General features: G+C 35.1%; 1 protein-coding gene and 1 long non-coding RNA gene across 3 annotated transcripts in view; one reads left to right on the top strand and one right to left on the bottom strand.

Moving 5' to 3' along the window:
* LOC145675745 (uncharacterized) overlaps positions 1–23,118 on the bottom strand; it is a 164,359-nt gene that overhangs the window by 740 nt on the left and 140,501 nt on the right. The window contains exon 2 of the long non-coding RNA XR_014129203.1: positions 6,941–7,138. This is a non-coding gene — a long non-coding RNA (uncharacterized LOC145675745). The remainder of the gene's footprint in view (positions 1–6,940; positions 7,139–23,118) is intronic.
* LOC145675738 (uncharacterized) overlaps positions 12,108–23,118 on the top strand; it is a 74,958-nt gene continuing 63,947 nt past the window's right edge. Inside the window, exons 1-2 of one of the 2 annotated variants that reach the window (XM_081746370.1) lie at positions 12,108–12,394; positions 22,187–22,275. The gene's annotated coding sequence lies outside the window, so the exon portion shown is untranslated. The remainder of the gene's footprint in view (positions 12,395–22,186; positions 22,276–23,118) is intronic. The other variant, XM_081746369.1, reaches the window with a different exon arrangement.

Below are 23,118 nucleotides of genomic sequence, written 5' to 3'. Positions count from 1 at the left end.
GTTTTTCGGCCCTCCATTATCAAATGTCTTGATGTGGGCTCGTTGTCCGTAAGAATCCATCTCATCTGATAAATATCCCAAATACGTGTAAGGTTCAATGGTTGACCTTCCCGGTTTTTCTGTAAATATCACAGAATCAGTGTCGAAATATAAAACACGTTCCTGCAACATTTCCAGGTACTTGTACAGTTCCAGACGTACTTGACATGTTGTTAACGCCCATAAAATGACATTGGTGTTTCGATTTTGAACAGGAACGTGTTCATTGTACTCCCAGAACGTATACAACATGTTGTCATTGATGGGTACAATTTGATGGAGTTCAATGTTGGGGGAAGATAATTTTTCAAAAATTCTTCAGGTCAATCAATAATCGTGGTCTGACTAAAGTTTGCACGCTGGGATAGCTTGCCCCATAAAATATTAAGACAAAGCTTAGATAAACTTCTTTGTGCAGGATTATTTTCAATTTTGGACGGGTCCAAAGCAATACTTTCACGCTCCACGACGGTTTATATAAATTTCGTTTCCTCGTCTTCGGTGACACATGAACTTGGCCATCCAGAAGCTTTCATTTTTTATTTTAAAAACGTGTTGATGTACTCAGTGAACAAACCACCTGTTTTCTTGATGGGGTCATGTTGTTCCATGTCATAATCCCAAATTTCAAAGATTTCCACCGGTTGATATCCTAATTCTATTGTATTTTGTATTTCGTACAATACCCATGTTCCAGTGATACATCACTCCTTATCGTTGTGCATACACGCTGCTGTAGGGTCTGGTTTCATTTCTTCGGCGTAAGCAGCACGCAGTTGAAACAGTAATTTCTTATTTCATTGATATGGGAGGAGACCATAATAAAGGTGGCGACTTGGCAATATCATCATTTTGATTAGACCGTTGACTTTACTTATTTGTGGTATATTTCATCTCCCTGTAGATAAATTCTAGGGTGTCCTACAGGGTATTTAGCACACTCATTGCTGAACGGATACTAAGAAACAAATCGAGATATCTTATGTTTCTCCTGATTTTTCATCGACTTGGTTGTACAATTTCACACAATTGGTTCTACCTCCAAAAAAGCTATCTCTTGGATTTAAGGGCTTGCGGTTCATGCACGGGTGATTCTTGAGATATGCCACCATTGCTGGATTTTGTTTCAAGAACGTTTAAACTCGCACTCCCAAATTTCATGTACAATGTACCCCAATTCACGCAGTCTTGTATTTTTTCGTTGCGTAAGTACATAACGGAATTCTGTGGTGTCTTTCGGATTACCGTATATGGGTTGATTACGGCCTGTAGTAATACACACGTTACAACCATGATAAAAAAGAGTCGGCATGCTCATAGACGTGCTCCTATAACGTCTCGGGATCTTGGTAGTAACCATCAGCACGGAATCCCGCAATAAACACTTCTTTTTGTTCTTTATGGGGTAGTTTCACCGCGGGGTAGATTTTGTTTCCTTCTATGGCATAAAATTTGGGAAATTGTTACCCTTTGATGGAATACAGGTGTATGTATAGCTTACCTTGCGGTATTTAATTTTAACTTTTGTGCCCATAGGCCACGCCCCGTCCGCCTTTATTGGTAGTCCCACCTATGGTGTATTTCGTTTCCTTTTATGGCATAAAATTTGTAGATTGTTACCTTGTGATAGAGTACAGTGTATGTATAGCTTATTTTGTGGTACCTGATTTTATCTTTTGCGTCCCTTGGAGTGTGGTGTCCACTAAAATTTTCCGTCCCGTCCGATGTAGTTTAAAGAGTTTTACGCTCCGCCTTTATGGGGTAGTCCAACCTATGAGTTTATTTTGTTCCCTTTTATGGGTATAAAATTTGAAGAAAGTTATTCCCTTTCTTACCTTATAGAGTGTATGTATAGCCTACCTTATTTTTGTTCCCTTTGATGGGTGACAATTGATACCCCTGCGCCCACCGTAGCATCGCCTTCAGGTTCACGTCATGAGGTCAAGTGATGTTACGCCGCGCCTTTTTGGTTTTATTATGCTCCGCCTTTATGGGGTAGTCCCAATGAGGGGTTTATTTCGTTTCCTTTTATGAGTATAAAATTTTGGAGATTGTTATCTTTATTTCTTACCTTACAGGGTGTATGTATAGCCCACGTTATTTTTATCGTTCCCCTTGATGAGTATCAACGATTGATTTTGGGGCCTTATTACGTTATATGATTATTTGGAGGTTTATTTAAGATTATTTCCTTAAATTTGATATGTACTTCGTGGTTCATTTTGTTCCTTAAGGTATACCTCAGGGATGAACATGAATACCTTACATGTGTTGATTACTACGTTGTAGTCATTGCAATCGTCCCTAGTTCGATTCTTGGTTCTAGTTTAGGAAATTTTGAATTTATCGTCCGCTCGAGGCTAAGTGAAATGATGAAAAAATGGTGAAATGAGAAAATATCATAAACTTACTTGCGTGCGGATTGAACCAGGGATTTCACACATCAGAGACAAGCGTTGAGCTACCGGGCCACAGTTTTTAGTGTGAGCATTTTCACATATGGAATCAACATGAGCAGGTTATGTTACATTACACATTTCTGTTCCTAGTTACGCATACGAGTTTGTTGTGAAAATGCAGAATGCATGGAACCTACAACCATGGAATTCATACACATATTCCCGTTCAGTGTCGTGATGTTTGTTGGAGCCGCCCAGATGAAAACAAGCAACACAAACTTCTATTTCTCTTGCTGTATGTAGAATTGGATGTCCCTCATTTTCTTCCATGTAGGCTAGCCACTGCAAAGCAATTCGTGACTGATCATTTCTTTGGCGGTATCCTCGTGCAGGAAGAATGATAATAATATTGGGTTTTAGGAAATTTCGTCGAAATACTAAATAGCACGCACTCGCCAAAGTGATATCCTCTTGGAAAGGATTAACGTGAGTTTCTTGTTCAAAAGAAGTCATGAAAGATATACAAGCCATTCGAAGTACGTTGACGTCCTGGACACAAAATTTCACCAATTCTTCTTGGAAAATAAACGCATCGTTCTGGTGTTCGTTGTACCACGTCATAAATTTCTCTCGATCATCCACTTCCATTTCATCTGCACCACATACGTTTGATTTGCAGCAGTATTAAAAAGTGTGGAAAATATCCTTTGGTCGTTGGTAAATGAAATACCTTGGATAATTTACCTAAAGCCATTGGCAGGAAATTTAAGTAGTCAATAAACGATAGCTGATTCACTTTCATGCTTAAAATTTTTGCCCCATTCAAAATCAAAGTAGCTTTTAATTCATTTTCTTCCACTAAAGATTTATGAACAAAATTTTAGTTTCAACTTTCTAGTTCTAAAATTTGGTTTCAACTTCTCTTGGTTTGAAAATTTTGATTTGAAAATTTCAAGTTATAAAATTTTTAGTTTGACATGGTTTGAAACTTTTAATTCGTAAATTTCAATTTGAATTTTTCCTTTGAAAAATCATTTCATTTTTTTGCGTAAATTACAGTTTCGAACCAACAAGAGATTGGAAGTTTTCTACTGTCAAATAAAAATGAGCCGCCAGGAAGGAAAAAAGTACCCACTGAAGCGTATCATAAGTGGCTGCAACACTGCATGCTTTCCATTAATCTAATATATTCAGTATTCTTGCAGAAATCAACCTCCAAAGCCCCCATGAAATCATTCTAATTATAATGTTTGTATATCATCCTTAGATTTCGGATCTTAAAGTCCCACAAAGTGTACATTAGAATTTTAGAGAAGTGCTTTTCAGAGAGTTATTTTAACACTTTGTAAGTAATTACGCACTTCAAACTTTGTCTTTCCAGAATTTTTTTTAATTCCAACTTTAAACTAACAACTATTATAGGGAATGAAAAAAAAATCGTTATCTCGTTAATGCTAGTTTAAATCTGGTACAGCATAAAGCATAGCCTATTTACTTTTCTAAAACAAAATGGAATATATTTGTATTTAAAAAGATCCTATATTTGAAATTGTGTAGAGCGTGACAACAACATTTCACGTTGAGCTCCTCCGTGGCTAAGCGGTTAGCGTACGCGCCTTTGGCGTGGGAGACCCGGGTTCGATTCCCGGCGGGAGCTCATGTGGTTCGGATTCCACGTTAATCAGTAGGTCCACGTCTCATATAGCCTTGCTGCTGAAAGGGACGCTAAAACTAAAATCAATCAATCAACATTTCACGTTCCCAGAATGACACAAAGAAAGAAATATTTTCGCTTCTGTTTATTGACCTCACCCACCACAAATTACAAAGAAAAATAAACGCTTGGAAGAAGCGTTGTCATTGTGATGTGGAAAACAGATTCACCATAAAAAGTTACGACTGTTATTTAGTCTGTTAAAAATAATTTCAAGTTCAAAAGCACTTAAGACATTTAGGAACGTCAAGGATTTTAAAATCAAATTTAGGATATGTTAGATCCTAATATCGAAATTAGTACATTTTATGTTTATAAAATTAGTATATTTTTGCTCATATCAACTTGAAATGTAAAGAAAACAAAATTTTAAAATTAATTATAAAGGAATAAAAATTGATCAAATTTAACCCGAAGCCCCCATCTGCATTTTCCCGACTTTTTTCAGTTTCTTCTCGTTTCCCTGGCTGAAACACATTTCCTTGACTTTCCAGAATGTGGACACCATACATTTTAAGAACTTGTAATTCCCACAATTATCAACATATCGGAACCAAATTTTACAAAACATGGGTATTCGCAACACCTTATTTGGGTGAAAATCAAAATGATCTATTAAAAAATTTCAAAATGGCGGCCGTTAAATCTTTACAATTCGCAATTACGAACAAATCAAAACCTAATTTGGAACAAAAGTGAGTATTACCAATGCCTTAGTTAACTATTAACATCAGCATACTGAAAAAAAAAAAAAAAGAACAGCGGCAGTTTCAGGCTTTCTGAAAAATCTTGTTTCTTGCAGCCGTGGGCCATAAAATGTATTTCCTTTCCATACTTTATTCTGTTCAAACACAATACAATGAATCATATTGTCGTATACACAAGTTTCAAGTTTCACTGCCAAGTCGGGGTTATTATTATTATTATTATTATTATTATTATTATTATTATTATTACGCTCAGGACAAGCAACAGACTTTCCATCGTATTTTGTAATAACGAAAGAATATGTATGTGTTAAAGGAGGGGGATTATTTTCTTGAATATCATAATAATATATACTGTAAGTACGAGTATATCCCCACCCAGGGCCGGCCTTGGGTAGTACGGGGCCCGATTGGGAACATTTTGCGGTGAGCGTTGAGGAAACAATAAGATGTACAGATTTGGTAATTCATTTATTTTTCAACAGAATTCCATTGGACAGCAACATACTTGCTCCAACCGTGCTGCACTACTCTTATCACAGTTAAAAGAAGTTCCTTAGGTTGTGAACACAGAAACCCCTCCGCGGCTGTCATGACGTCAATATCGCTTGCAAAACGTCGCCCTGCTAGAGCCTTTTTTAGATTAGGAACAAATGGAAGTCTGAAAGGCCAGACCTGGAGAATAGAGTGGATGAGGAAGGAGTTCAAAGCCGCATACATGAATAGTAGCCATGACAACTGCTTAGTGTGGCCGCGAGCATTGTCATGATGGTAGAGAGCGCCTCTGGAGAGCATTTGCGGCCCTTTTTCTTGAATTTGGACTTGAAGCTTTTTCGAAAGGTCACTATAATACTGTCCTGTACTGGTATGACCCCTTTGTTGGTAATCAATCCATATCATATCTTGGGAATTCCAAAAAAACAGAGCTTGTATCGTAGAGAATGTTGTCAGAGCACATTAAACTTCTGTTTCCCTTCTCTACCAGATGTTCTGAGCAATTCATTAATACAATGTTAATATCATTTCACTACTTTGGAATTTTTGTGGAAATTTATAACTTAAAAATACACGTGCCTAATAAATTATAACAACTAACCTTTGTTTTCTTCCGTCTAGTCTCAACTTCGCTTTTCGCAGCCACTTCTAATTTTCTTTTTCTTTCTTTCTTTCTTTTTTTTTTTTTACTGCTTTCAAACATTTGTGAAGAGAATATGCTTTTTAAACTGGTAACTACCTAAGATGACTATGTGAAATTGCCAAAACTACTTTAACAACACCCACCCACACATGCACACACACACTCGTATATATATATATATAAGGTATTCCAAAAATCGTGGACACCTTCTACAGGAACTACTACTTATAGAAGTCGAAAAACAAAATAAATTAACTGTCGTTTTGTCCTATGGAGCCTCCCTTCGTCGGTAGAGTCCGAATTTGAATTCTATTTTTGGCTTTTAGGCAACTTTGGATGAACAAGGGGCCAGGAAAAGAAGTCAGAAAGAAACAGAAGAAGTCAGAAACTATTCATAAAGTAACGTTTTGCTTTTCTGTTATGCAGTACGCAGATACAGGCTTGCAGTAAAGTTGCCCCATCAGGTCAAAATAGTTTAACTACTTACCTGTATCTGAGTCTTGAATGACAAAGTAGTGGGTTGCAGCCACAGAGGTTTTTTTTTGGGGGGGGGGGCAAGTCATTAAAAATTCTCTTACAAATATCTAACTGTGCATTTTGTATTGAGGTCTGGAGGGGCCACGAAAATTTTAGGGGTTGCCAGCCCCCCTTGCCCCCTCTGGTTGAGGGCCTGGCGAGGTGTTACTTTGTGAATAGGTTTTATGCGACTTGTTTCCAATATCCCTCTTCCCAAGCTCTTCCCTGGTCCTTTGTTCAACGTTGTCTAAAAGCCAAAAATGAAATTCAAATTTGAACTCTTTGAGCGAGCCTACCGACCACAGGAGGTGCCAGAGGAAAGATACTTTGTTGATAACAGTAAGAATATTACACAGGCGTATACAGTATACTAAAATTTAAACTAATACGAATGTAGCCTACCATACAATACAGTTCAATTACTCACCGTACAAACTCACAATCTTCGCCGGGTACCTATCCCAATCTTTTCCTGCTTCCTGGCGTTCCAAAATTCATTTTCTTATTCTATCGGTGCCTTTAAATGGCGGCCATGCACACCTATCTTGTTTGATCCAATTTACTGGAACAACTTCTATTTCTTCCGTTTGCAGTAAACAAAAGAACAGCGTACAATTTCTCCATTCTATATATGCAGAGTAAAGAAAGACAGAAAATCTTCCGTTAATTTGTTTCTTACAAAAATTACAAATTTAGAAGGATTATTATTATTATTCCTCTATATTAAGTTCCGGTTAGGAAACATTACAGTTTAGAAAGACAAGGAGAACTATAAACATTCTGAATTTTTCTCCACGCTCTCACTCGCAAGTGTTTTTAATTTACTGAAATAAAATTCTATGGGTAGCCTTCCCGAAGAAAGGGATTTTTTGGTAAAAATATCCCTTTTTCCAACTTTTTGCCCCTCTGGATCCCCCTGGTTTAACGCAAAAATTTGAAAAAAATCTAGTAAATACTACTCGGTTGACTGAATGTTTGTGCAAAAGTTTAATCTTCTACGTGCAAAAATAAGCCCGCCAAAAAATAACGAACATAGGCTTAATAAAAGAGAATCTATTTTAGAATTATGACCTCATCATCTCCTATCTCTCGATGCAGGAAGGTGTGAAACCATACGTAATGTCTTCTACAATGCCTCTGGACTTGAAAAACAAACAAACAAAGAAAAAACGGACGAAAAAGCTCAAATAGGAGAGTTATAACGCATCCCATTCAATGTCGAAAATTCCCTCAGCATGGGATTTTTCGCACGTGTTGGCATCACTGAAATTGCGGGAGGAGATTTAAATGCGCATTTGACAGAAACGGAAGGAGAAGTAAACAAAAATGGGCAACTTTTATACTCACTAGTAGAGGATTTTAATTTAGAAATAGTGAACATAAGACAAACACCAGTTAAGAAGACATACTTCAAAAGAGAGATGGCTACTACTATTGATTACTTTCTTGTTAGTGAAAAAAGCAGGAAAATGGTTAAAGAATTTGATGTTGATGAAGAGGGAATTTACAGTGTAGGAAGTGATCATAGATTAATAAAAATGGAGCTATTTGATCAAGAGAGCAAGAGAAATTACCAAAAAAAATAAATAAATAAAAGAGATCAAAACAAACCTACTATTAGAAGACTGGAAAAAGAAGAAGATATAAAGAAATATAAAGATAAATTAGAAAAAGAATACATAAATGAACTAAGCTATGAATCTTTAGTAACAAAAGTTAAAAGTGCCAAATGCGAAAGAAGGCAAGAAAGGTTATAGAAAAAGTAGGAAGTTCAATTGGACCAAAGAAACATAAATAAAAATTAATATAAGAAATGAAAAAAGCCGAAAGCATAGATTAATACTAAAGAAATTCAAGAAAGGAGAAATCGGGAAAGAAGAAGTAATTCAAGCAAAGAACGATTATATAAACAGCAAGAAAGATGCACACATAGCTAAAATGAAAGAAATTAGAAATTTCAATGAAGAAATAGCAGAGCAAATTAAGTCAGGAGGGAGAGAAGCAGGGAAAAGATTCTGGAGATACGAGGGCTATCCAGAAAGTAGATTACGTTTTGGAATAAAAAATCAACAAAGTATAGGAAACAAATTTTATTATATACAGATGAAAGCCACACACAAATACTACTTTTCGACATAGTCACCATTCAAATTAAGGCATTTATCGTAGCGATGTACGAGCTTGGAAATTCCTTCGTCGAAAAATTCGGCCGCCTGCGACTTCAACCACTTCGTTACCTTTTTTTTTGCAGCTGTTCGTCGTCATCAAAACGCTGCATAGCCAGCCACTTCTTCATTGCTGGGAATAGGTGGAAGTCGCTCGGTGCCAGGTCGGGACTGTACGGCGGATGAGGAAACAACTCCCACTGAAAAGATTCAAGAACTTCACGCGTGACATTTGCCGTGTGGGGCCGGGCGTTGTCGTGAATCAACAAGATCTTAGAGCTCAACATTCCTCTGCGCTTGTTTTGAATTGCTCTTCTGAGGTTTTGCAGAGTTTGGCAATACCTTTGAGCGTTTATTGTAGTGCCTCTTTCCAGGAAGTCCACCAAAATCACACCTTTTCTGTCCCAAAAAACAGTCGCCATCATCTTCCTTGCCGACATTGTTTGCATGCATTTCTTGGGTTTTTGGGGAGAACCTGTGTGCCCCCACTGCATTGATTGCAATTTCGTTTCACAGTTCACGTGTTTCACCCATGTTTCGTCACCAGTAACGATGCGATCGAGTAAAGAGTCACCATCCTTATTGTAGGCGTCCAAAAAGTGCAACGCTGCAGCCATTCGCTGATTTTTGTGGTCCTCTGTCAAGATTTTTGGAATCCATCTTGCACAAAACTTGTGGTAACCAAGCTTTTCGCTGATGATTTCGTGCAACAAACTTCGCGAAATTTGTGGAAAACTCAAAGAAAGTTCCGTTATTGTGAACTTTCGATTTTCACGGACTTTAACATCGACTTTTTCGACAAGTTCGGCAGTCACTTTGCTGGGTCTCCCACTTCGATCTTCGTCGTGAACATTGGTTCGGCCATTTTTAAATCTTATGACCCACTGTCGCACTCCACCTTCAGTGATAATGTTGTCCCCATACACTTCACACAGCTGCCGATAGATTTCTATCGGTTTACAGTTTTTTGCTGTCAGAAACCTTATTACTGCACGCACCTCGCAGCTCGCGGGATTTTCAATTAACGCAGACATTTCAAACCGTCACAGTATCTTAACGGAGCACAGCACGAACCTCTCACTAGCACGGCTAGATGCCGACTGAGCTGCGCAACGCTCTGACCCCAAGATGGCCCCGCCCCTAGCGGACACAGACGAAAACGTAATCTACTTTCTGGATAGCCCTCGTATGTTAGACAAAAGCAAAACGAAACAGAAAAAGAAATCATTCTTAGAAATGAAAAGGGACAAATAATGGAGGACAGGACGGAAATTGAGGCGTACTTAACAGATTGGGCGATGAAACAAAATTGTGAAGAACGGAAAAATGAAACAAATAAATTAGCAAAAATGAGTAATGAGACTGCAGAAGAAGAAAGTCAGGAATTAACTAATGATATTGAAAATACGGAAATAGAGAAGGCTAGGAAAAAGCTAAGAAGAGGAAAAGCAACAGGAACAGATGAGGTGTCAAATGAGATGTTAATGAACTTAGATAATAAATATTTAGAAAGTTTAAAGAATATTATGAATAATATACTTGAGTCTAGAACCATTCCTCCAAGTTGGAAGCAAACGAAAATTAAGTTAATATATAAAGGAAAAGGTAGAGATAAACATGACATAAAAAATTATAGACCAATAGCTATTACCAGCTGCGTATATAAGTTTTTTGCAATTATTCTAAGAGACAGATTAATGAACTGGCTAGAGAAAAACAAAATATTAAGTGAGTTACAAAATGGATTCAGAACAGATAGAACAACAACAAATAACATCTACATTATAACACAACTGATAGAAATATGCAGAGAAAGAAAAGAAGATTTCATAGTAGCATTTATAGATATTGAAAAGGCGTATGATACAGTCAAGAGAAAGATATTATGGGAAGTAATGGGAAACATAGGAATATCAAAGAAATTTATTATGCTTCTTAAGGAACTATATAAGAACAACAAATACAGATATGAAATGGGAAACGTAAAATCAAAATGGATAGACAGTAATAAAGGTTTGAAACAAGGATGTCCTCTATCACCAGTTGTATTCCTGATATACGTACATGAAGTGGCAGAAGCATTGATCAAAACAAACAGGGGGTTAGAATTAAGATTGCAAGGAAAAGAAAAAGTAAAAAAAATCCCTGGCACTCTATTTGCAGACGATGTGACTCTGATGAATACTAATATTGAAGATATTAAGGAAATATTAGAAACAGTAGTTAGGAGAGGAGAAGAAATTGGTTTAAAAATAAATGAAGAAAAAAGCAAGTTCATGGTTTTTAGTGGAGACGTAGAGGATAAAAATATACAAGCAGGAAACATAGTAATAACAGGACTGAAAAAATAGAATTTTTAGGAATCACACTTGAAGAAGGAGAACAATACTTAGTTGAACATGAGAAAAAACTGAAAAATAAACATCAAAAATATACAGCAATTTAAAAAAATAAAGCAATGTGGTCATACAATAGATATGAGGTGTCAAGAATACTATGGAAACAAGTAGCAGTACCGGCGCTAACATATGCAAATGAAGTAATAACTTTAACGAAAAAAAACAGGAGTATTTTACAACAAGCACAAAATGAAATAGGAAGGTTTGCCCTAGGAGCAAATAAATTAAGTGCAAATGTAACAATAACAGGAGAGATGGGATGGAGTGATTTTGAAAAAAGAGAAGGTGTGAGTAAAGTAAAATATCTTAGAAGATTAAAATTTATGGAAGAAACAAGATTAGTAAAAGTGGTGCATGAGGCCACTAAACATATGAGAAAAGGGGAGAACACGAAATGGTTTAGGAGAGTTAGGAAATTAGAAAGAAAGTATGATCAAACTACCCGCTGGCATAGAGAAGAAATTTAAAAAAATTGGAAAAAAATCACAGAAAAAACATTTAAAGAGTAAGCGCAAGAAAAGTGGTATGAAGAAGTTGATAAGAAGAGCAGTTTGAAAGGAATATACAGACATAAAAAGCGTTATGAGAAAATAAATTATATGAACAATGATTTACGAAGCATTTTACTTTTCAAAGCCAGGTCAGGAAGCCTTGAAACAGGAGTAAGATTGAAAAAAATTAAATAAGTGAACGAAAAATGTCAATTATGTTTTAAAGAAGATGAAACATTAGAACACTTATTGTTAAAATGTGAAGAAACCCAAAAAATCAGGGAAAAATGGAAATGGATCGATGAAATGAAAGAGGAAGGAAATTTGGTTAAATTAGCTTGGAGGCTAGGTTTTAATGTAAATGGAAGGGAACAAAGTGAGAAAGAAATAGAAGAAAACAAAGAACTTCTTGAATTTTGGTGGAAAAAGAAAATGGAAAACGTTAAATGAAAAAAAGCAGTACCCTTCTTTTTTTTCTTTTTTTCAGGATCCAAACTTCCGAAGAGAAGGAAGGAAAATACCTTGAACCTGAATTTCGAAATGACAAAAGAAGAGCAAATAAAGTGAAGAAGAATACAATTTTGGTTGAATAATTGAACAGAATCGAAAGAAATTAATCGATTGAGTTGATACATTCAGTAAAAATCAGAGAGTGGTTTTATTTTCGACCTAGTGAATGCATTGCTATACTTTCGCACAAGTCGCCACGTATTTTACAAAATTCTCAACGAAATAGAGTATGCTCTAAGGAACAATGATTTCATAGGATCACTCAACGATAGGAAATATCATGTGATACAACGCTATACACTTATAGACTTTCCAGGTAACTCCACAAATTTTATGTTGATTCATTTCGTCCTGTAGAGTGCGACTTATATTTAACAAACTAGAACATAAGAACGCAAATTTTATGTTGCATTTACGAGAAATACATCTTTCAGAATTAAGCACCTAAGTTCAGTTTCATTATTTCTTTATAAATTGTTTGCAAAGATGCTTTCGTTAATTTAGAATTTACTGGGAGTACAAATATACTAATTTTTTAAAAGATAAAGTAAAGGAGGAGGATTATTAGAAAAAAGTAAAAAAGTGATATTAGCTACCGTACGTCTTGGATATTCTTTTTTTAATGGTTGTTCTACCCCGGAACATTTTTGGATAAGAATTCCTTTTGTGCTTATCAGTGACATTTTGCGTGGGTTAGGTTAGGTCAGATTATCACTGGTTGCAGTCACTGATCGGTAGAAAGTAAACTCTTGCCGATTTTTGAAAAAAAAAAATAGTGTGTTTGTAATTTTTGTGTGCTTACTTTCGTTTCTGCCTAGTTATTTATCTAAATACACCTTTTATTCATATCTTTATATCGTTTTTAATGCTCGGCCATTCCACGTAAATATGAGCCTAAGGACAGAAAATTGTTTTAAATATATTTTGCTCGTTATTTATATAAAAATGACCAGAAAGGTTCAAAATTTACTATGCAGATCGATTTCTTGTTAAAACGTTTTAATTTTTGTCTTTTTGAGCGATTGAAATTCTATGCTGTACGAAGCCAGTCGAAGGGAGAATTTACCAACAATATTGGACACCCCTAAACAACACCTGATAAGCATTTGATTCAGTTGCACTGCGATGTAGACAAGCACGTACACCTTAGGAACTGAAGCTCAGAAGTTTTAAAGCTGTTAGTATATTAAGTAGTTCACTATTTGACTACTTTTGGTACCAATGTAATTATGTAACGCCCGTTACAAAAAAGATATATTTTTCTCTATACAATTTGTACTAAAAGTCAGAAGTAGTCTATCTTTTGGAAAAGTAAAAATGAGCACATGGGAAATACAACAAGAAAAAGAATATCATTATATTTATAATTTAATAGGCAAAATCTGCGTAACGGGTGTTACATTGCCAATGTAACGGGTGTTACACGTGAATTGTTAGTTTGGTTCAAATGTGATATTTTGTGCACTTAGTCTAGCTCTAAGGCTCTAAATAGGGAATTTGAAGTTGGTAAAGTTATAGAGGGTCCTCTTCTGAAGACATAAATTATGGTAAGGATGAGCAGTGGGCGAAATTAAGGGACATTATACCGGAGGTGATGAAATGCATTCCAGAGAATATAATATCTAGGAGATATCGTACGATGGGGGACTCCCTCTCATTCCCGCGTTAAGTCGCATACTCAGGGTAGTGATTAAGTAGCATGAAAGTGCCGTATTTTAATTGAGTACTCATTACATACCAGAAGTCTACTTCTTTATCAGAAGCCTAATACGGTGCTTTGGAAGTCTTCGTTTAGCAAATCATTAGAGGCTGCAGCGCGACAGATTTTCATTAAGAAACCAGAAAAACCCTACACTACAATGATGTGTACGCAGACTCCGAATGAAATTGTGATCAGCCCTTTGCGGAAAGATGTTTGTGTTGGAATGTTGTCTTGCTGGCAATGAAAGATGAAATAAGTAACAAAGATTATCGTCAAGTTGGAATCCGTCAAGGATTTTCGGACGAAAATTGTGATATTAGAGTTATGTTCTTGAAATCTTGTGCCGAAAAGGAATTGGAACTACGCCGACGTTTAGAAAGTATACTAGTGACGTGCCGTAAGGGGGGTTTAGCGAGGCGACGGCCCCGGGCGCCAAAGTAAGGGGGCATAAAATTCGGTAGGAAAAGAAAAGGAAAGAAAAAAGAGAGAAAATACTTCACATATCAGTACAAATTAGTATGCACTTAAATCCTCTTCCTGTTTTAGAATTCGTCCTATAATGTTACTCATGTTAGGAAAATGCATGTGCACATATATAAAATGGAAGGAAAAAAGTAATAAAAAATCCTCGAAATCAAGGAAAAGCAGGGTTTATTTTGGAAAAGTTTCTTATGGTTTGCCCCAACCATAGTGTCGCTTCGCGGCTGGTCTGTCGACCTGACTAATATGTACGGGGGCGCCGTCGTATACTCTCGCCCCGGGCGCTGATTTTCCCAGCACGGCACAATATAATTCATTTTCATGAACGTGATTTGTAAACTGCCAAATCCGATTATGAAAATTAAAGGATAACAAAGTTGTGTAGCAACAGGGTTGGCTGGTTTAAACCAAGGTGGTTTAAACTATGGTTTAAACCAAGGTTTAAACCAGCTGGTTTTTTCAAAAAAAACAACTGGTTTAAACCAAAAAACGAAAAATGTTCGTAAAAGTGTAAGTGTTCGTAAAATCTTGATGAACACACATTCATGGGATATCACGTTTCACTCCCGTATATTATTCGTATTATATTCAGACCTAAATTCCCCATTCATTACTCAAAAAGATTATACTACGAAAGCAACTTTTTTTATATATAAATTTATAAATGTTTGTTTTGTGATTTTCTTGTAGTTGTTATTATTGTTATGTAATTGCAATCAAGAAAAATTCTTAAGATTGTTTCATTTCAATGTTTACTATTGATAAAATACATCGAAATGCCGTACTTTTTGTGTGTGGTGGGGGGGTCATACAGACTCCACGAGAGGCATTTAGTGAAATGAGAAGTATCTTTGGTATCTATTTATGTATAAATGAGTCTGAGCCAAAGTGGACTCAAATAATTTGTATCTTTATTCACTTTTCTTACTGATATGCAAATTAAGTCGTTGTATTTCTTTAATTCGGACCAATAAAAGTCGTTGTTAACTAACTTCAACTAAATTAGTTCTTCTGTACTCCGTAGTACTTTGAGATTGTCCATATGTAATTCTGTATAATGGTTTCACTTGTGCAACTGTTTATCTTTTTGTCCTTCTGAAATGACTCTTGCCAGTTATATTAAGAAGCATGTAAAGATCAGTACAATGTATTTTTATCAGGATTCCTTCGTGAGTGAGTCGGTAGACGTATCGCATTTGTGGCCAATTAGTCTTGGTTCCGAGTTCAAATGGAGGACAGTTTCTCTCGGATGTAAATCGAGAAGCAGTTTTTATTTCGCTTTAAGCTTATATGACCCCTTCCAGCATAACCCGGCTGTTGCATAATAACATCAAGGCGAAACAAACTTATTTCTGTTCATATATGATATGAATGTATAGAGCAAATTATTTAAACCAAACAAACCTGGTTTAAACCAAAAAAACCGTTTTTTTTGTTTTTTTTAAATAAAAACCATGGTTTTTGCCAACCCTGTGTAGCAATTTAGTTCCAGAGTTAATGTCACTGAAGCATAAGAAGAATAGACTTTTGTTGATGATCAGTGTGTCAAGAGACCTATATATTTAATACTGAAACTTCCTACATTCTTCTGATTTATATGTTTATTATTTTGTGTTTTTTATTTCCTACACTGTACTACATGTGTATTTTTTTATCTATTAACATTGTAATATTTTGTTCTGTACATAATATGTTCATCAAAAGTGAAGTTGGTTTAAGTTCATTCACACTGTGTAACACCCGTTACGGTATTGAACATTTTTTAAAATAAAAGCCATTACATTTATGGAATTTCTGATTCTAATATTCACATCATTATACTTTCAGAAAAGTGCACACATAATTGGAAAAAATTCTGATCTGGACATTCGCAGAGTTTGGCTTAACTTTGCATGCATCTGAAAGTGCATGTCCAATTGCTGTAACACCCGTTACGCTACATTTTTCACTCTCACTGAATTGTGGTATCATGTATATGTAACAAATTAAGTGTTTACTAAAATACAAAGGCAAACGGTGATGTTTCGAGGCAGTTTGATATAACTTGACCCAGTAAGGACATTTCTATAACAATTTCTATTCGTCCAAATGTAACACCCGTTACGATGGAATGGCCGTGCTATATTAACAATACTAAATACGGCATTTTTTTAAAAAAATGTATGTTTAGTTTCCCGTTCTGTTCTACATTGATCTGTGCACACCGATTGCGCTTTTAATTAAAAGATTTCGGTTGCCAACGAAATGTGTGAATAGGTAAAAATATGATTTTTTTTAATGAATTGGATATTTGAAAGCGATTACGAACGTGGAAAGACTTAATTTCCTTAACTGGCTTACTTCGACAGAAGAACGATATAAAAGTGGATTTGTGTCATTAACGTGTTAATGACGGACAATACAGTACAATCGATATATTTTTCGATTGTTAACGCAGTCAAATAATTATAGTGGCTAATTACAGTTTACGCTGATGGACATCAGCGGTGTTAGCCAGGAGGTTTATGCGAAGGTGGGGGGCGCGGTGGCTCAGTCGTAGAGCGTTCACTTCCGGTGCTTAGGGTCCCTTGTTCGATCACAGCTCGTGCCGTGTGGACTTTATGGTGGACAACACCGTGCTGGTGGGTTTTCTCGGGGTTCTCCCGTTTCCTCCCACTTCATTCCACCATTTCATTCATTTCCCATAATCACCGTCTGCTTTACCCTAACCGGGATAAGCGTGGGGCATAAAACAGAAGGATTCCATTTGATTTTTTTATGCGAAGGTATCCGAAGATGTAAAGAACACGCAAGTAAAGTGGGTTTCTTTTCTTAAATATATATATATCTTTATAGCATACTATTTCAGTTGAAACACGTAAAACTAACCAATATTTGTAAGTGATGCAATAAAATTAAATATAAGTGGTGCAAGAGTAAAATGCTATTTTCGAATATGATTTTAACTAAAGAGACGTAATAAAATCCGGATTTCCGGAAACTTTTTCAGATATAGTATACGAGACAAACTTCCCGTGTTGCGAAGGTGGAGAAATATGAATATATTGATATGTGTGTTTATAAAGTTAAGATATGAATATAACGTTTCTGTGCAATGTTTTCCCTTCAGTATTTATACATTTTACTTTCTACACGAAACTGCATACAGTTTATAAATATTGATGTTAGACTGAGGGTACTGGTATCGATACTTAGTATGAATTACCAATATTTCTGAAGAAAATTAAGTATTTACTGGTACCGGCACAGGAACAACATTCTAATAGTTTAAGCATAGGCCTATGTCCCACACAAATGCCAACTCAGGGACAGAAAAAAAGTCCATGTGAACCAATTTGCCGTAGTTTTTTCTTATGTCCTAGAATATCATCCCAACCGTAATTATTGGAAGATTTACGGGATATGGGACTTTCAGACTGAAGTTCACTAAAATTGGATGATTTCTTTCTTTTTTTCTTTTTTTTTTTATTGTAATGCTAGTAATTCCTATGCGTATAAGTTGCAATCTCTCCCAAAAGCCTAGTTATTTCTTAAAAAAAAAGAAAAAAGAAAAAGACCAAAGCATTTATGAGAGAAGCTCCTCTCAAACTACTGTTCTGAATCGACCACTGTTCATAATTTATTTTCCAACAAGAAATTCATTTCGACATCTACCTAAATTTATAATGAAGGAGGTTCCGAAGGTAATAATTTCTTTTTTATGAGGTATTTTGGACTTGTGAAAAGTAACCCCGATTAGAGGCTGAAACCGCCTTCTTCTAGTTTTCCTATTTTAAAAGACTTTAAACCGTCTCACATTTAAATTTCGACTATTGCATCAAAGTTTCATTATACACAGTAGTATTCTACGAAACTGACTTAACTTTAACGGAAATTCTTGTACGTGATACCTTTCAAATTTTGGTGGGCTTTACATTGACTGCCTTCCATACCTCTATAACAACGAACCCTCACGGTAATTAGAACTGATGTTAACTACAAATATTTTAGCCAAAATACAGTCAGATGTTCTGTCTTTCGGTGGTAGTTGCAATTTACTCTTTGCTGTTCATGATTTTGCTGACAGAGAACTATGAAAATCTTCATATTTTGTGCAAAGTAAGCCCGTCTTACGATATGTGAAAATCAATGCTTCCTGTTCCTTATTCTCTTTTTCGTTGCATTCCTAATATTTGCCGTTGTACTCAATGTGTGTTTTTCTATGCTGTATTCGAAAAATAATATTGCCCTTCTACTTCCTCTCTTTTTTATTGCATTCTTGAAAGTCCCTCATACTTAAGGTGTTTTTGTAGGAATATATGTTTTTATGTCGTATGGAAAAATTAATAATGTGCCCTTGTACGTAATGTGTTACTATGTGTGGGGGAATTGAAAATACATATCGCATGTCCCGTGCATGTGGATAATTCTTACTGTTGTACTACTTACAGAAATGATTCTGTATCATGTTCAACTGGTAATAGAACACACAACAAACCGGCATCACGAGAATTCACACTCCATGTTGGAGTGTGAACACAATATAATCTGGGTTTGTTGTGTGTTCTATTAGCAGTTGCACATGATATTGAATCATCTCTGTAGGTACTACAACAGTAAGAAGTATCGATGTGCACGGGAGATGGGAAGTTGCTGTTGTAAACTATTATAATTTTTTTTTTACCAACTTGTTAAAAATATTTAATACAAATTAAAATGTTCACGCTGTTTCATAATGAATGACTCCAATCTTTATTGCTGTTCTGAGGTAAAAATTTTCTAAGTGCAATTTCGGGTAATTTCGGAAAAACGCAAACCAATTTCGAACCTGCAAGCCAACCTTTGCATTAAGAAAGATTTTTCAGATGTGCTTTTAGTTTATGTGAAATATAATACTACTTATTATTAAGTTTAGAAAAAAGCAACATTGATTGAAATATTTAGTGATACAATAGTTCGAAACCATGTTTTCATGTCAGCACATGCTTGTTGGTCATGTAGCTTTCCATACGTAAAAGAACATTTAGATATGTAAAGGAACCTTTCCTATGAAAAGGAAGACAGAGAACAAACTTCTCCCATCCGTAGTAAAAAGAAAAAGCTACAGAATTTGCAACAAATAACAAAGGAACTTCAGTTATATTTCTTTAGAAGGAACGTGGGCGGAGTCGTCGTGTTAGCACATTGTTTAAAAGCGACGTGCCAAATCGTAAAGTCATCAGTTTGAATTCCGTTTGGGTCAAAAAATTATATGAAATTCTATTTTCCTCAATGTATGAAAATTATATAAAATAATTACAACGAAATAAATCAGATGTATATGTATACCCATAGAATCATTGGAGAACATAAGTAATTATTATGTTTAAAATATAACATCTGATTTATGTTAACAGATCGTCGGTATTATATATGTGAGTGTTAAACATATTATGAAAATCGTGGAATAGCAATAAGTTATGTAGTTTTTTTATTTGCAGCTATTTGTCATATTGAGGTTCCTTCTCATCATTCTCATTACAGAATGTCATTTACGTTCTTGAAATATATTCCTATATTTCTAGAAATATAAATAACATTCTCTTTTAATGGTTCTCTTAGCCCGGAACACTTTTGGATAAGAATTTCTTTTGTGCTTATCAGTGATATTTTACATGGGTTGGGTTAGGTCAGATGAATCGGTTCCAGTAACTGGTTGGCAGAAAGTAAAGTCTTGCCGCGTTTTGAAAAAAAAAAATAGTGTGTGTGTTTAGTTTCGTTTCTACATAGTTATTTATCTGAAATACACGTTTTATTCATATCTTTATATTGTTTTGAATGCTGTATTACAAATACTAAATACGTCTTTTTTTGCAAATTGTATGGTTAGTTTCCCTTTCTGTTGTACATCCATCTGTACACATCAATTATGCTTAAAATTTAAAAATTTGTGTTGCCAAGGAAACGTCTGAATAGGTAAAAAGATGTACTTTTTTTTTTAATGATTTGGATATTTGAAAGCGATTGCACATATGGTAAAACTTTACTTCCTTAGCAGGCATACGTCGACAGTAGAACGATATGAAAGTGTGTTTGTGTCATTAACTTGTCAAGTACAGTACTTATTTTTCGATTGTTAACGCAGTCAAATAATTATAGTGGCTGATTACAGTTTACGCCAATGGACATCAGTGGTGTTGGCCACAAGTTTTATGCGAAGTCGGGGGCAAGAAGCCAACTATTAGAGCTGAGCGCCAATTGATGGCGCATCAATATCCAACTACTTCTTCGTTCTTCGGATACAAATCTGCACTGTCACTGTTTTCTTGTCTCCTTCACTTCCTCATCTTCCGCCAACTGCGCAGTACACAACGTTGAAGAAGAAGGGCAAGGTATTATGCTATTAACAGAGAAATTAATATATATTGACTTCTTTTAAGCATATTAATTGGGATACGATTAATTATCACTTTCTGTTCTTCTATTATAGTTTTATAATAATTAAAACACTGGAAAATTCAGTTTAAAACACTTTTTATTTTGGTTCCATCGGGAACGTCCCGAAGAATTTTATTCGTACTGTTCTGACGGACGTGAAAAAGAAAGAAGTTATTTTGAGAAATGATTTAACTATATAATAAGGAACTTTTAATGATAGAATTGTACGAGGGTTGTTCAAAATGTTTTTTGTATACTGATTTTTTGTGGCACAGCCAAAGTGTCACTGGCGCAAGTCATAAATGTAACAAGACCTTAAAAACATTTCGCAGCAGGAGTCCTATACGACATGAGACCTAAACGGCACATGACGTAAAAAACATTTCATGCCATAAAACCTATTCGCCACAAGACCTAAAAATCTTGTGGCGCTACCATTGCATCCGTACAAAGAATACTATCAATCTGTTAGCCAACGTTCTAGATATACTGTTTCGTATTACATAACCAGATTTTATTTTAGTTCTTACAAATAATTTGTATATAAGTACATAGTCTCTAGTTCTGAAATAATAAATCCTGTCGTCCTTTCTTGCTCTTTGCGTGATAGCATTAGTATGGTCACATAATTTTAACTGCCTGCCAAATGTGATTCCCAGATCATTCATAATTTCTGTTTTTCTTCTATTTCCACACCATTGACTTCGTATTTAGTAAATTGACGTGGTGTTTGAGTTATATACATGATAAATTTTGCGTTCTTTGTGCTGATTTGAAGTTAATAATTTTTCACATTGTAGCAAATAGTTTCTATACTCGTAATATAACACACTTTACTCGTTACCATTATTAATACTAGTTTTTTGTTAGTATCATAGCACTTATCGTTGGAATCAACTAGTATTATTATCAGTAACAATAATAATAATAATAATAAATTTAAGATATGTTCTATTTTTAAGATCTTAGCCTTGATTATGCGTAAAGTTAAAATGGTTATGCCACGGACGGCAAATGCTGGTTTAACATCCAAAACAAACTAATGTCCCCTCAAATGAGGGTGTCTGTTTTGAGTTTATTAAACGTGTTTAATATTATAATTACAGCAAATTAAGAATATTTATGATACAATGTAAAAGAAGACACTGAAAAAATTGAAACTATGTCAGCATGTTTAAATAATCAGAAGAACCGAATTAATCATCCACTTTGTATTCTCGTTTGCTTAACTGGAAAATTGGAGATCTAAAGGAAAACCGTTTTCTGCGCAAATCTCATAAGCTGTTGGAAACATTTTATATTATAGAAATTTTCCCTTCTAGAAGTGTAATTTTCAAGACCCTGAAACATGTGTTTTGTTACTTTCAGTTAAGAGATTGGATACCGAGTTTCGCGCATCCAACTGATGCAAATCCTTCCGTACTTTATAAATATTTTCAGAATAAGAAATGGGAAATTCGAACATTAAAGAAAATTCACCCTTTGTTCTTTTCCTTTTGAGTGTTGATTTTTTTTGTATCTTTTTTTCAGTGGAATGTTTACATGACAAGTTTCATTTTACTAGCTTCAGAGGTTTGCGAGATGCACTATTTAAGAAAAAAGTGCCCCAAACTTATACGGTACGTTTTTCCAATATAATCTTTCCTACATCCTGATTTCTTAAGAATTTTTTTTTTTAATTAAAATTTTTCGACTTACTTGTAGTAGTATGCCCAGAAGGTCTCTCAACTCTTTTATATAAGAGTGCGGAAGATAAACTCAGTCAAACAAGTTTATGTCCATTAACAGTTTGTGGTTTCTTATGTCTAACTTATTCCTACATTTCTAACAACCTGTGATTTTTTAATTCATGTACTGTCAAGACTAGTGATGGACAGTACGAATATTGCCGGTGGGAAGGAATTTAAAAAATGGGAATATTCCCGGGTTTTTTCCCTGGCTTATAAATTCCCGGGAAGGAATTCATTTCCATTTCTTTACTTTATCTTGCAAATAAAAAGATCCATATGACTAATTACTTTATTTTAATATATTATGATTTACTTCTAGGTTTTAAAGAATTTAGAGGTTAAAACTTTAATATCTTCCGCTGCACTTTATATAAATGATAATATGATTTTTTAAGATCTATTTCCATTTGTACTAAATTAGGGCAATTGTTTAGTATTGGAGAGGGGCGGGGCAAAACTAGCAAAAGTAGGATTATTAGCGGAAGAAATGAGTCGATAGTAGTGTTCAAGTAGTCAAGAAAGTATCCAACAGAATTTTTTAGGGCAGTAGGGACTTTGTACAAACCCGAAAAGTAAGTGGAAGTGATTTATGTGAGGAAATAAAGTGAATTGTTAAAAACGAAGATAGAAAACAACGGGTCCTCTAACCCGCCTTCACTTGCTTACGTTCGCCCGGCAGTGCTGTCTGAATTTAATGTTAGTAACGTAATTCAACGTATGAAACCATAAAAA

This window comes from Thermobia domestica, chromosome 18 (assembly GCF_964235325.1).
Source record: "Thermobia domestica chromosome 18, izTheDome1.hap1.1, whole genome shotgun sequence".
Taxonomy (NCBI): Eukaryota; Metazoa; Arthropoda; class Insecta; order Zygentoma; family Lepismatidae; genus Thermobia; species Thermobia domestica.
The sequence above is the reverse complement of the archived record's forward strand: the minus strand, read 5'-3'. Positions and strand labels throughout refer to the sequence as shown.